The sequence below is a fragment of the Cololabis saira genome, chromosome 6 (assembly GCF_033807715.1).
Source record: "Cololabis saira isolate AMF1-May2022 chromosome 6, fColSai1.1, whole genome shotgun sequence".
Lineage (NCBI taxonomy): Eukaryota > Metazoa > Chordata > Actinopteri > Beloniformes > Belonidae > Cololabis > Cololabis saira.
The window spans coordinates 45,444,913-45,449,912 of NC_084592.1; positions in this window are offsets into that span (position 1 = coordinate 45,444,913).

The following is a 5,000-nucleotide window of genomic DNA, read 5'->3' on the forward strand; positions in this document are numbered from 1 at the left end:
ACCACCTGGTGGTGAGTTGGATGCGCTGGCGGAGGAGGAGGTTGGACAGACCGGGCAGACCCAAACGGATTGTGAGGGTCTGTTGGGAACGTCTGGCTGAGCCCTCTGTCAGGGACGTCTTCAACTCCCACCTCCAGGAGAGCTTCTCTCGGATCCCGGGGGAGGCGGGGGACATCGAGTCCGAGTGGACCATGTTCTCTGCCTCCATTGTCAACGCGGCGGCTCGAAGCTGCGGACGCAAGGTCTCCGGTGCCTGTCGTGGCGGCAATCCTAGAACCCGGTGGTGGACACCGGAAGTACAGGATGCCGTCAGACTGAAGAAGGAGTCCTACCGGGCTATGTTGGCCGGTGGGACTCCTGACGCAGTAGATAGGTACCGGCAGGCCAAGCGGGCCGCGGCTCGGGCAGTCTTGGAGGCAAAAACTCGGGTCTGGGAGGAGTTCGGGGAGGCCATGGAGGAGGACTTTCGGTCGGCCTCGAGGAAATTCTGGAGGACCGTTCGGCGCCTCAGAAGGGGGAAGCAGTACTCTGCCGGCACCATTTATGGTGCTGGTGGGGAGCTGTTGACCTCGACTGGGGACATTGTCGGACGGTGGAAGGAATACTTTGAGGATCTCCTTAACCCGACTGACATGCCTTCCACTGAGGAAGCAGAGGGTTGGGGCTCGGAGGCGTGCTCATCCATCACCCAAGCCGAGGTCACCGAGGTGGTTCGTAAGCTCCTCGGTGGCCGGGCACCGGGGGTGGATGAGATTCGCCCTGAGTACCTCAAGTCTCTGGATGTCGTAGGGCTGTCTTGGTTGACACGCCTGTGCGACATTGCATGGAGGAAGGGGACAGTACCGCTGGGGTGGCAAACCGGGGTGGTGGTCCCTCTGTTTAAAAAGGGGGACCGGAGAGTGTGTTCCAACTACAGGGGGATCACACTTCTCAGCCTCCCGGGGAAAGTCTACGCCAGGGTACTGGAGAGGAGATTACGGCCGATAGTCGAACCTCGGATTCAGGAGGAACAATGCGGTTTTCGTCCCGGTCGTGGAACACTGGACCAGCTCTATACCCTCCGCAGGGTGCTCGAGGGTTCATGGGAATTTGCCCAACCAGTCTACATGTGTTTTGTGGATCTGGAGAAGGCATTTGACCGTGTCCCTCGTGCCATTCTGTGGGGGGTGCTGAGTGAGTATGGAGTCCGGGGCCCTCTACTAAGGGCTGTCCGGTCTCTGTATGATCGAAGCAGGAGTCTGGTTCGCATTGCCGGCAGTAAGTCAGACTTGTTCCCGGTGCATGTTGGACTCCGGCAGGGCTGCCCTTTGTCACCGGTCCTGTTCATAATTTTTATGGACAGGATTTCTAGGCGCAGCCAGGGGCCGGAGGGGATCCGGTTTGGGAACCTCAGGATTTCATCTCTGCTTTTTGCAGATGATGTTGTCCTGTTGGCTTCTTCGGACCGGGACCTCCAGCATGTGCTGGGGCGGTTTGCGGCCGAGTGCGACGCGGCAGGGATGAGAATCAGCACCTCCAAGACCGAGGCCATGGTTCTCCATCGGGAAAGGGTGGCATGCCTTCTCCGGGTGGGTGGAGAAGTCCTGCCTCAGGTGGAGGAGTTCAAGTATCTCGGGATCTTGTTCACGAGTGAGGGAACAATGGAGCGTGAGATTGACAGGCGGATCGGTGCAGCGTCCGCAGTAATGCGGTCGATGTACTGGACCGTCGTGGTAAAGAGGGAGCTGAGTCGAAAGGCGAAGCTCTCGATTTACCGGTCAATCTACGCCCCTACCCTCACCTATGGTCATGAACTTTGGGTAGTGACCGAAAGGACAAGATCGCGGATACAAGCGGCCGAGATGAGTTTCCTCCGCAGGGTGGCTGGACGCTCCCTTAGAGATAGGGTGAGGAGTTCGGTCACCCGGGAGGAGCTCGGAGTCGAGCCGCTACTCCTCCACATTGAGAGGAGTCAGCTGAGGTGGCTTGGGCATCTGTACCGGATGCCTCCTGGACGCCTCCCTAGGGAGGTGTTCCAGGCATGTCCCACCGGGAGGAGACCCCGGGGAAGACCCAGGACACGCTGGAGAGACTATGTCTCTCGGCTGGCCTGGGAACGCCTCGGACTCCCCCCGGAAGAGCTGGAGGAGGTGTCTGGGGTGAGGGAAGTCTGGGCATCCCTGCTGAGGCTGCTGCCCCCGCGACCCGGTAACGGATAAGCGGGAGAAGATGAGTGAGTATATTGAGATTCAACAGCAAGTATTGCAGCTAATGATGCTGTAAGGACCAATCAGCTCCCAGAATGCTGATAGAACTGCAAACAGAAACATCGTGTAGAATTACCAAACAGATCTAGGGAGGAAACAGAGTCGTATGAAATCGGTTTTTATTTTTTCCCACATTCCGGTTTTATTTTCATTCCATTTTCGCTCTTAATCGGGTTTTTAATTTTAAAGAATTTGGTTTTTCAGCATCTTATGCAAATGTAACCCCAAGACGCTATATAAAGTAATGAAATATAGACAATTTATGCAATTATAACTGAAAACTTTAATGTTTCCATACCTTTAAACATATTTAAAGGCAAAAACCTCGTGTCGAACAAAACATTCCTTTTTGGGCATAAACACAAAAATACCAAAAATTGTAATGTAATGATGAAAGAAAATCGATCTTTAGACATACGAATTGACTTTTAGGATTTAATATGAGAATCAATTCAGAATTGGAAAATCGACCCATCATTTGACTTGATTTGATTTGAAGATTTTATTTCAAACATGCATGATAAAAAAAGAGTACAAATATATATATATATATATATATATATATATATATATATATATATATATATATATATATATATATATATATATATAATATAATGAAGTAACCACTTATCCAGTCTTACCCCTGAATCTTACATACACTCTTACATATAATCTTACATATAATAAGACACTCAATTATATGTATATATATATATATATATATATATATATATATATATATATATATATATATATATATATATATATATATATATAAATATACTCAAAATCAAAGCAAATCAAAGCAAACAAAAGAAATCAAAACAAACGCCCAGCATTTAGTTGTGCTACTATGTATGTATGTACTAGTAGAAGTAATTATAATGCATAGTATTACATTATCATTACTTTACTATAATACTACAATATAATAGAGAACAATAGACAGCAGTGGTATAACAATATACTTGAATAACTATATAAGAGTAGATATGCTATATATACACACTGGTTCATATATTTACCTCCAATTATATACATAAAAATTACTATAAATCTATATATCGACATATCTATATATTAATAGAGATATAGATACACAAATACTGTACATATGTACATATGCTGTACATATACATCTATATATCTAAATATATTAATAAATGTACATATCTACATGTTTATTCGCATCTGTATTTTGAATAGAATGTTTCTTTGTATCTTTTTTTAAATTGTGATATGTTTTGATGATTATGATATACGGTGCTTGGGTCACCTCCCTCATACCTTCGTCTTCAGAATCCCATCATCGTGAAGAAGATCCAGCCGGTGAGACAGACATGAAGCAGACGTGAAGCCTGTCCGAGGTTCAGGTATCAGCTCCTTTCAGGTTGGACCCAAACCAAAGGAGGGAAAATGAAACGGTGTCTTCATGCTGCAGATGTCTGAATAGATGAGATCTAACTCCCTTCGGGGGGTTGCGTCTGCTTTTTTCTTCCCCCTTTTTGGAGAGTAATAATAAAACATCTGATGTGAATCTGTTCTGCAGGTGATCCATCAAAGAGCAGGTTCGGATCTGGCGAGCGCCGCTCTTCTCAGGGACTAAAAAAAGCAGCGTTTTTACCTCTAAACATACAAAATAAAACACAGCAGAGGCAGAAAGAGGCTGAGTGTGATGAATAGATCAGACGTGCTTTACGGCCGTCCTGCGGAGGATAACTCTCCTTGTTCATCATACCTGCTCCGTCAGGACGGACTGCGGTTATTACTTTACCTTCGTTCTGGCTGCAACACCTGCACAGGTGTCACTAATGAGGTGACATCTGTGAAAATGCAGAGCAGAAACTCTGCCGGGACCTACAGACACTCGGCCTGCCGGTCCTGCAGACACTCGGCCTGCAGACACTCGGCCTGCAGACACTCGGCTTGCCGGGACCTGCAGACTCTCAGCCTGCCGGGTCGGACCTGTGGTCGTTAGGGATGGGAATTGATAGGATTTTTACGATTCCAATTCCATTTTCAATTCTGTATAACGATTCCGTTCTTTATCAATTCCCTTGTCGATTCTCATTTGGAAAAAAAGGACAATAAAGGACAATAAAAGTTTGATTAGAATCACCAATATAACATTTTAATAATAAATAAAGCTGCAAGCAGCGATGAACGGGCCCTCGCACATAAAATTTTCACTAATAAAGGTCAAGGACTCAAAATCGAGTCCGATGACACCACCATGACTCTTTATGTCAAACCATTCAAAAGTTATGGCAGAAAGTAGGAACTATCAATCAGATGAAGGGTGGGCGCGCTTTTTGGCGTCTATCGTCGCCACGGCAACGCTTTTGACTGAGAAAAGTTATGCGCATCGTCACAGGATGGAGACGCACATTTTGATGTATAACACACCTGGGTGCACGTTACGGTTCGGGCCGTATTAACGGCCGTAGAAGTGGCATAAATTGCGCCAAAATTACACGATTAATTCAAAATGGCCGACTTCCTGTTGGGTTTCGGCCATGGCGCCAAGAGACTTTTCATTAAGTTGTGACATGATACAGGTGTGTACCGATTTTCGTGCATGTACGTCAAACCGTATTGTGGGGCTTGAGGCACAAAGTTTTCTAGGGGGCGCTGTTGAGCCATTAGGCCACGCCCATTAATGCAAACCATGAAATATCAAATTTTTCGCCAGGCCTGGCTTGGTGCAAAATGTGGTGACTTTTGGGGCACGTTCAGAGGGGCAAAAAGGCA